This window comes from Hyaena hyaena, unplaced genomic scaffold (assembly GCF_003009895.1).
Source record: "Hyaena hyaena isolate Hyena2069 unplaced genomic scaffold, ASM300989v1 scaffold_435, whole genome shotgun sequence".
NCBI classification, from domain to species: domain Eukaryota; kingdom Metazoa; phylum Chordata; class Mammalia; order Carnivora; family Hyaenidae; genus Hyaena; species Hyaena hyaena.
In genome coordinates this window covers 1,588,054-1,599,111 of record NW_024081065.1, presented here as the reverse complement: position 1 = coordinate 1,599,111, position 11,058 = coordinate 1,588,054, and the positions used below count along the sequence as shown (strand labels likewise).

The following is an 11,058-nucleotide window of genomic DNA, read 5'->3' as shown; positions in this document are numbered from 1 at the left end:
GATTACGTAAAAAAAAAAAAAAAGCTGTATTTGTTATGTAGAAGGATCACAGGAGACAGCTTGGCACTTCTTGAAAGTCTTACACTTTTCTTATTCTTTCTCTTCTGGTGCTTTGATTTCTTTCTGCATAAAATTACCAACTTAATAGCTTCCTTTTATTTCCCAATATGCCCCAGAGTCTCCATTACCTTTTTTTTTTCCTGTAGTGAGAAGATTCTTATGTCTGACTGAATATCACGATCCAAACATTCTTAACAGGGAGCAATCCCTCTCAATTACCGAGTTGCAGTGAATAGGATAAACACAGTGGAAAACTTGATTATTGATTATCACTCATTACTCAGCTGGAGTGATTTTGAATGTGAATTTGGATTTAATCTCCATTACATTTTATTCCTTTTTTCCCCCCTCAAAGCTTTATGATATAATTAAAAATGGAAATGCAGTCATAATTTCCTCACTATACAGTATTGCTTTCCTGGACCTCTTTTAGGCACTTATGGTATGGGATTGTATTGAGGGGGAGCAGAATATGTGACCCCAAGATATGCCATTTTGGCACGTAGATCATTTTGAGCTGGAGACAGTCGAGATCCAGCCGACTCAAGAAAAACTTTAACATTTTTACTCAAAAAATTTTTTTCAGGCCTCGGGCTGCAACGTCTCTAGAAAAACGACCTTACCTTCTCTTTCACCTTCCAAATATCACTGAGGAGCCACTCATTGGCATATCTAACCAGGAGTCAGATGGTGAGAGAGTCTGGGAAATGTAGTTCCTTGCTTCTGTTGTGCTATACCTTATAATGGAGGGGTGGCAGTACTGAGTTGACACAGACAATCCAACACACTAGACATCGTTAATGAGTCCTTAAAAGAAAAAAAAATTGTATTGGGATGTAATTTACATAGCATAAAAAAGTCACCTGTTTAAGGCCTACAATTCAGTTTGTGTATATATACAAAAAGTTAACCGATCATCACCCAAATTTTTTTTTAACACTTTTATCACCTTAAGAAATAAATCCTATTTCTATTAGTAGTCATTCCCCAATTTCCATCGTCTCTCATATCTGAGGAGTAGGCAACTAATGATTTTTCTGCCTTTATATGTCTGCTTATTCTGGACTTTTCACATAAATAGAATAATTACAAAATCTGATCTTTTGTGACTGGCTTCTTTTGTTTAGTATAGTGTTCTCAAGTTTTATTCATGTGCAGCATGGACTAATTCTTTTTATTGCTGAATAATATTCCATTTAACAGATATACTGTCAAACCTTGGTTTGCAAACATAATTCATTCCAGAAACCTGCTTGTAATCCCAAGCACTTGTATATCAAAGCAAATTTCCTGATAAGAAATAATGGAAACTCAGATGATTCTTTCCACCACCCAAAAATATTCACATAAAATGATTATAGTACTATAATATACTACAAAACAATAAAGAAAATACAAACTATAAAGAAAAATAAACAAATTAACTTGCACTTGTTTTTGAAAGCTTTTGTGGCTAGTGTGAGGGAGACAAGAGAGGAGGGTTATTGTGTAGGACGGACTTTCTTTATCACTAAGAGAATCACTGCTATCTGTTGCCTCAATGGAATCCCTTTCTGCATGGGGGCCATTGTATGCTCTTCACAGATGTTGATTACAGTACAGTATTAACAAACTCTTGTCATATACTGTATTTAATGTAACTGGCAATAAGGGTGCAGAGGAAAGAGTCTATATCTGTAGACAGCCTGACGTAGAATCAAGCAAAGCATTCCTAAGCTTACTCTTGTATGGAAAAGCAATGGTCTATCCATGGGTGCTTTGAAATGACAAAAAAAAAAAAATGGACTAGTGCCAATTGTGGGCACCTTCCAAAGTTCTGAAAAATCACCGATTTCTGCCAAACACTGTGGCCTGAGACAGAGCATCAGAGCATAGGAGAAGATAACCCACAATCCTACAGTGAGAGAGAGAGAGAGAGAGAGAGAGAGAGAGAGAGAAACTATTGGCTCAGTTGTGATCATGTGACATCTGGCATCATGTATTACTTGTATTGCAAGACATCACTCGCTTATAAAGTTAGAATTTATTGGAAATGTTGGTTCGTCTTACAGAACACTCGCAGAACAAGTTACTCACAATCCGAAGTTTCACTGTACCACATTTTGTTTATCCATTCTTCAGCTGATAGACATTTGAGTCGTTTTCATTTTTGGTCTATTATGAACAATTCTGTTATGAACATGAAAAATGTACACATTTTTGTGTGGTCATATATTTTTACTTCTCTTTGCTAATGATGCATTATATTTTCTAAGTAATTTCTGTTGTGAGGGAGTGCTCCATGGGCCTTCTGTTCTCCTATAATTTATACTGATTGCATCAAAAGTAAAAGACCTGACTTCTCTTTCAGTTCAGCCATTTCCCAGGATTGTTTCTGTAACTGGCTCGCTAATGCTTGCTATAAAAGCAGGCGATTCCTTGAGACCCAGATTTCTCAGCAGCAACATCAACTTAGTGCCTGTGTGGCTTCCATTGAGGTCCATTGTGCTGTCTCATCAACTTGGGGGTAAGGAAACTAGAGTGACCATGCGGATGCTACTGCTTTGCTGCAGTAATTTGCCTCTGAATCCTTATGCCACTTGTCTACATTCAGTGCTTGTGGCAAATTGTGGCAGGTTGTAAACTGCCATACTCTATGAGGTTGGAGGTATTGACCACTTCATATAAGGGTTTTGTTTGTTTGTTTGTTTGTTTGGCTTTTTTAGACCCTCACCACAAGCTTATTGGATAGAAAATTGAGGAGTTGAGAAGATAGGTTACTTGCCCTATGTCTCAAATGAATTGGATCACACCTCTGTCTAAGGCTTCCTTCATCTGTTCCCTAATTAGAAATAGGAAGGAACCTCAAGAAGAGTAGTTCCAGATAACCAAAACCTAGAGACTATCTTTTACCTAAGAAGGGATTATAAAAAGAATTCAGAGGACAAAAATCACCAGCCTACAAGTAGGCATATGCAGATTATCTTTATTTGATATATTTTTATATCTCTGGACTCCTGGCTTTGTCCATTTGATGTGTATGTTTATTACTTTCCACCTCAGGGAATCCTTAGATTATAGTTGACTTACTTTTATGGAGAATAAATATGTACATTTCTGAACTATGCCTCCAGTTTTTTATTATAAGACCTGTGGTTTTTACCTGTCCCTAACATTTGCCAAACCTCTCTTGATCCAATGCCCCCCAAAAGAATGGCATTTTCTCTAGAGTTATGATTACCTGGCTTACAAGACAATTAAAGTAATGAATCAATAACTAAAAACAACTCCCACATGTCTCTATTACTATATGAATCTTGTCATATCAATATTTATGGAATAAAATTTTCTTGCAAGAAAATTTTAAATTATTCAAGATTTCTTTTTTTTATTTTGAATTCTTCACCCCTCAAGGACTTTTGTGGGATGAGGGGGCATCCCATTTGGCTGCATGACACTGTTCTGTATTGCTGTTTATATAATTAATCATGCTGCTTTGCTTTAGATCAGCTAATGTGAAAAAGATTTACACAGAAAGATATGAAATGTACAAGACAAAATAGAGGTCTTAATGGGCTCTTTATTTAAGGTGGAAACTTTAATAGCTCATACTTCTATTCTTTGAAAATATTAAATTCACATGGCAGTTCTAAGAATGTAAATCCATGGGTAAAGTATAATATATTTGACAATGAGCTTTATTTAGTTATCAAAAGGTTTGCCATTTTTGTGGTTTTGAGTAAACCATTTAACCACTCCAGAAGCTTAGTTTCCTTATTTGTCAAATGGACATTCATTCATTCATTCACTTGACATATATTTATTCATGTTTAATGTTCTGTTGAGGTGATAAATATAACAGTATGTACATGAAGTCTAGCTTAAGAATTCATTACATCGTAAGAGATAAGTTCTATAAATAAATAATTCAATACAATATGATGACAGCAATCAATATATCGAAAAAAGTGCTATGGAAATATGAAATTATGAAAGTGAGATAGGACAGATTTAAAGAATTCATAGAAGAGTTTAGTTGTTTTTTTTTTTTTATGTTTATTTTTGAGAGAAAGAAAGAGAGTGTGTGAGCGGTAGAGGGGCAGAGAGAGAGGGAGACAGAATCTAAAGTAGGCTCCAAGCTCTGAGTTTTCAGTACAGAGCCCAACGCAGGGCACAGGGCTCAAATTAAAGAACCTGAGATCATGACCTGAAAGGAAGTCTGAAGCTTAACCAAAGAGCCACCCAGGTACACCATACCTTTAAATGGAGATTATAAATTTGCAAAGAAAAGAGAGACTTCAAAGAGTTATCCTGACAGTTAATTGAGCCAACAAATAGGTCACTACTTTAAATTTTAAAAACTTTAAACAGAGATTAACATAAATTAAACACAACTGCATGTGAAATGAGCACTGATCAGCCTTGAAAATATAACCTCACGTTTTATATCTCTACCCCACCTCCCCCCACTCCTTCCAAATTTCTCTCTGTAAAGTTTTCTGTGCTCAGGGTCTTTGCCATAACTATTTAAGTAATGAATGAATTTGAATATTGAGTGAGCTCCTCCAGTTATGTTCTGAGTAAAGTTAGGGCTGGGGTTTAGCAATTTTTAAAATGTTTTTACTATTGTATAGTATAACTTTAAAGGGAAGAGATAAATATGAAAATAGAAGGAAGGAAGGAAGGAAGGAAGGGAGGAAGGAAGGGGAGAGAAATCATAATTACAAAATCACATGTAGGCAAGAACTAAAAGGAAAATAAATTATATTAAGTAGTAAAAAATCAAAAAAGAAATAATATTTTGAAAGGAATCACCAGGAAAGTACTCTGATAAAATGACATTTGAGAAGAGATTCCCATAAAGTAAGAGAGAAAGCAAATGCAATGGTTTTGGAAAGATACTCTAGCAAATGACAACTCTTCTATGTTTACCAGCATCTGCAATTCCCTGTCAATGTATTAAAAATTCCAAACGCAATTTCTGCCAATAGTTTGTCTCCATTCCTACACTGAGCTATTCAGAGGTACTGGAGAATATTGAATGACCAAAGAGATAGGCCTTCCACACTAATTTAGTCTTTTATTCAGTTGATGCTGGACTTTCCCCATCATTCATTCTAACTTCCACAGAGTTCTTCCTCCCCAATCCCCACAAGAGCTACTTCAAACCTTCTCTGTGCTTGGTCAAACTCTGTGCCCCTTCTCCTTCTCTCTTTCCTCTTTTTTTTTTCCTCAGGAAAAAATATATGGAATTTATTATTAGGTATTCTTGCAAATTCTTGTCACAACTTAACAAAATTCTTATATATGCAATCTAACTTTCTTTCTTCTCTCCTATTTGTAATGGAAAATGTGTTTTGTCTCCTGTGTCAGCCCAATCCTCAAACTTATGGTTTTACTGGGACCTTTGCTATTCCTTGTATCTTCAAGCTTTTCTTCCTTACTGGCTTTTTTCTATAACACATACACACTTGAATTTTTGAATCTTAAAACAAACACTTCATTAGCCCCTATTTTGCGTCTCCCATCTAGGCCCTTATTCATCATTCATACCATTTAATTCAGTTAAATAATTGAATTCATTTAACATGTGATAGCATTGTGCTAGGCTCTGGAGATACACTGATGAGTAAAATATAAAATAAAGTAAGGACATGATGTACACTAAGAAAATAATAACACTAATAGATATCTAATTTAAGCTGTGATAAATGTATGAAAGAAAGAAAAAAAAAACAGTGCTATAAAAAGAAGCTCTCTCCTTTAGGACTTACATAGTTTAGAAATTCAGGGAAGGTTTCCTAAATGAACAATACATTCCGAAGCAATGGAACTTGGAGGGATGGTTTTTCAGGTGCAGAGAGCAGCATATACGGAGTCCACAGCATTGGAAAATTCTACAGCAATGTAACTGAGAAGGCAAAGGCAACCATACATTTTATTATCCAACCTTGGACTCTTTAGGCATTAAAATGGGGTAAGAAAAATATTTTTAAACATAAACTTAAGCTATATATTAAAGGCCAAATCAACATTTTATTTGTAATTTATAAGTTCCTTCCAAAAAATGTAAACATAACATAATGCTGTGAGCATTAACACAAAAGTCTCATTAATGGTGTATGATATTAATTTTTAATTAACAAACTTTGCTCTTTAACACTTGATTAAACATGAAAGGTAACCAGCAATAGGCCATCTCTCTTTGCCCGCCATGTTCCCGATGAAACGTAACAAGTTTCTTCAGACAGTGTGCAAGATGCCCACTTATAACCATTGTGGGGCAGAAGCAGCCGAGAACACCTAACCATTCCAACTGAAGGTAGTGAGGGTAGAAGTATTTAGAGCTGCTTCCTTTCCTGGCCTCTTGTTACACCACTTACACCCACCATACCCTTTGAAATGCACAGACTTATTAAACCACCAACCGGTGAGAATCTCAAATAAATTATAGTTTATAGGTAGATGAAATATGTGTGGGAAATAGAGGATGAGCAATCCTTTAGAGTGTATTGAAAGTAGTTTAAATGTTCTTGTTGTAGTGGACTTTTTATTGTATCATTTAATTTATACCTCTTTATTTAATTGCTCATTAATTTTTTATTTTATAGTAATTCTTTTAGGCAACAGTGAGCTAAAATAAAAGATTATAATAATGAACTGTTAAGTACTGACTTTTTGTTACTCAGAGGAAGTCTAGGATAACTGTGTAACAATTTCCAACAACATCTGTGTATATATGACACAATTATTTGCAAATAACTTATTTATTTTGATCTTATAAGGTTGGTTACTTTTGGATAATTGTTGTAAACAGTATATCCTAGTACAAAGAAGCATGTTTTCTACTATTTGAAGAGTAAGAAACTCTGTTTTAAAATAAATAAACCAGAAGTAATAATTATGGCTTTTATGTAATGTAGAGCTAATGTTACTTTAGGTAAACAAAAACAAGAGTAGAGGAAAATAAGATTCCATATCTAAAATAAACAAGCAACAAAACTTTAAGCAATTTCAGAAGGGAAGTAATTGTCGATTGGCCAAGTAAACGCAAAGTTAGGTAAAGTATAGTATAGTTTTGAAAATGCCCTAATAGCTCTTTAGTACATAGAATGGAATTTTCAAAGACTGGGTAAAATTTCCCAGTAGGGTTCATTGACATAACTTTGAAAGTTTGAACTCATATGGCAGGACTGTTTCATCTATTTAATACTGTATCAAACCTTTTGATTCTTTTTGTACAATTTGTTATATTATGCTAACCTATCCTGAGATTTATAGTTTATCATCCCTTTAGTGGATATTATTGAAATGGGTCCAATTCATAATAAAAATCTTACAGCTTAAGTTAAACAAAGAAAAACAGCAAAGACCTTGATTTCTCTCTCTCTCTCTCTCATATATATATATGAGATATATATATATCTCATGGATATATATATATATCCACCAGATGAGTGAGATTTCTTTAAACCCAAATCTGACATGTTAGTGTTTCTGACTAATGTTTCTTAAATCTGAAAAATAAATTCATGACCACACTTTTAAAACCATCTTTGCAATGTTCACAGAGGCTGTCTTCATTACAACATTATTTCTGAATTTTTCATTTGCTGTCATAGGCTGTTCACATTTTCTGCATCCATTTATTACTTCCAGACAGCTTACTTCAGTAAATTGAAGTGATTGTGTGTGTGTGTGTGTGTGTGTGTGTATTTAAAAAGTTGCTCTGGTCCTGAATGTTTAGCCCAAACTTTTCTGAAAAGCTGAGAAAGTAAATAAAAGATACAGACTTTTTCTTTTAGAAGAGCGTTGAAGATACAGACTGATTTTTATGGGCAAACTAGTCACTGTTTTCATGCCTCAGTGTTAAGATGTCAAAACCTTTTACAAGAGTTACCTTGGAGTTCTCCTAGATTCTGGCCAAATTGACCTTTAAAATTCTTTCCTTTACTGAATTATTCTCTGATCAAGTCAATGATTTCATTAAGTGCAGCTGATCCCATGTCAGTTCTGTGTGCATGTGGAGGACCCACAATAGGAAAGTAGAGGTGTTCTCCAGGATAACCAGCTTTAGGTTCTTAGGCTTTAAGGGCAATACTGGAAAGGGATTTGGGGTTATAGGGCAAAATCTCCTCAAAAAAATGAAGCCAACTGGGTCTTCTCTTCAGTCCAGGTTCTCTCTCCAGGGTGTCCATATTAACTAAATAGGCTTTAAAAGAGGCTTCAGAAACAAAATTCTACTTGACATTTTGATGAACCCGCTCTACATTCCTTAGGTTAATATCTGTAAGGGTTAAATCTTTATGTTACAGATCGTTGTACTGCGATAGCACAATCAACTAAATATCAGTTTATGTAGTGTGTTGCTCAAAAGATCTACAGAGAGCAAGGTCTACACTTACCTAAAAAGGAGCTTTTTAAATAAAAGAGGAAAGCAATAATGTCCCAAAGGAATGGCACTGGGCAAAATACAGACAAAACAAAAACACACAAAACAACACATTTAGACAGAAGAGCAAGTGCTCACTGGTTTTTCTCATATGGATAAAATGCTTGAGGAAGACCTTGAGAATGATCCTCCCTCTCTCTAAACTTTTGGCTTCTACATAGTGTCAGACGTTATCACGGGTATGAAGGATAAATGCTTTCAGGCAAGGGTGAAAAATCCATGAACAGAAGTGAGCCCGCGAAGTGTGTAGTGACTTTCTGTGGAAGGCTCTCTTCACCAGCTGGAGCGCACCCGGGACAGGGCATCCTGAACCCGCTGGACGCGGTGGCGTTATGCTACGGTGGTGATCCCCTCACATGCGAAGGACACTAAAATCCCCAGCAGACACAGATATGCCTTGTGCCACGTATCGTGGGCCAGCTGGGGGCTGACTGAGGAGGGCGTGGCTCCTATTTTCAACGTCAGCACTCAAAAGTTCTGCCACCTAGAGCCGCAGCAGTGAGGGCTCTGGAGGGATGGCAAACCACATCTAAAGTGAAAAGAGCATGATGGAGTGTCCCCGCATTGGGGGGGCGGGGGGGAGGGAGGGAGGAGACGGGCGCGGGGGCAGATATGGGCGGGAGGGGGAGGCAGGGTGAAGAATTTTAACATAATACTGCTTAGGAGTGTGTACTTAACGACAGCTACTATACCTTATCTATCCTTTTATCCTAATCCTGAATAACTGCACGTTCATGCAAAAGAAGGGTTCTACTTTATAGGAACAAGAGCGGCCTGTTAGGAAAAGCGTGTTCTTAGGGGAAGACGTGAAGACATCTCTCTCACAAAGGACAGTTTACTTGGTGAGTCTTTTGGTTACGTCGCTATAGGCTATTTCAACCTCCTTGTCACTGGGGCAGGTATTGGTAAATTCATCCCGACTGTAAGTGTTAGTTAGGTATCTCCAGTGCCAGTCATCCCTTTTGGAATATCAAAGTTGCGGTATTTTTTGGCCACCACCTTGACAATATGCAGTTTGGGAAGCAGGTTGCAGTCAGCTAATGTCATTTCATTGCCATCCAGAAATTTACGTGTAGAAAACTTAATGTCCTCCATGCTGTTCTCATCAATTTCATCAGGGAGGGGAGAATTCAGATATTCATCCAGTTTCTGCAGGGTTTTCAAGAGACCCCTCTCCAACGCTTCATTAGCCTCTGGCCTTGAATTCTTGATATACGCAGAGAATTTGGCAAAGATGTCCATTCCAGCAGTATTTGATTCTCAGTGTTTTGGGGAAAGCTTCAAATACTTGGGAGGGCATAAGACTTCTCCGAGAAATTCTTCAATCTTATTTACATCCGTTTTGACTTCATTGTTGAAAGTTATAAATGGTGGGTGTGTCCCAGGAGCCAAGTTCTGCAGCTCAGCAGGCTTCCTTTTCAGGTCCACTGTTGTGACACTAAATACAACTCCTTTGAGCTTGAGAAATCACCAAGTCAATGACTGGATAGTGGCTCTGTCTATGATCAGAAACATATTTAATGTCTATTTTAAAGCCACATGTCCTTTGGAATATGTGTAAGATATTCAAGGCCCAAAGTATGGACTAGATACAGTCAGGTCTTCATTGACATATCAAATTTTCCTCTCAAAATTGCAATCTTTCCTTGCAATTTTCATATCTGTACTATATTTCATGGGTATCATTTTCATAACACTTTTTATCATTATTGAAAACTTTCTTGTTATTTTATGATTTTTTTTGGCTTGTCTGGAAAAAGCACATGTTGTAGTGGATCCAGTGATCCTTTTTCTCCAGACTTAGACTTGAATAGTCATCACTACTAAAACCAGGTCGGAGTGATTCCACTCACAATTCATTATCCCCTACCTGTGCTGGGACTTCCATGGGGCTCATTTCTGAGTCTCCCACCTCTGTCATTTTTAACTTCTCATCAGGAATCCCATCCCTGGCTATCACCTCAACTGCTACCTATAAATAGATTGTCCTTAAATTTGTATCTCCTGCTCAGATTTTCCTCCCAGCACTGAACTAGCATCTTGAACTGTCTACAAAAGTGTCTCAAGGCATTGTCTACTAAACTGGACCTATGGTTATCTCTGTCAAGCAATAAAGACATTTTTTTGTTTTTATTTTTTACTATTTCAGACAAAGGCAGAACCGTCTATCCAGTTACAAAATCTGTAAATTCAGGAATCATCCTTAACATCTTTTTTTTCATCAACATATCCAGTTATAAGGATATATCTATATCTGTATCTGTGTCTATATGTACATCTGTATGTGTATCTGTATCTATATCTATATCTGTATCAGTATCTATCCTCAGTACTCCCTTCCATCAACATCCCCACCTTCGTTTAAGCTTCCACCATCATTCAGATAGATGACTGCAGACAGTCTCTGAACTGGTCCAGCCTCTACTTTGACATTCTTTAAACTCTTCTCACTGCATACAGATAGAGTATTAGATTCCAAATTCAACTGTGGGACACCTGGTCGGCTCTATTGGTAGGGCCTGCAAATTTTGATCTTGAGGTTGTGAGTTGGAGCCCCACTCACAGGG

At 36.6% G+C, this 11,058-nt stretch overlaps 1 pseudogene; it reads right to left on the bottom strand.

Annotated features, from left to right (window-relative positions):
• Positions 1 to 9,092: 9,092 nt before the first annotated feature.
• Positions 9,093 to 10,412, bottom strand: LOC120245819 (annotated as a pseudogene).
• Between the last annotated feature and the right edge of the window lie 646 nt (positions 10,413 to 11,058).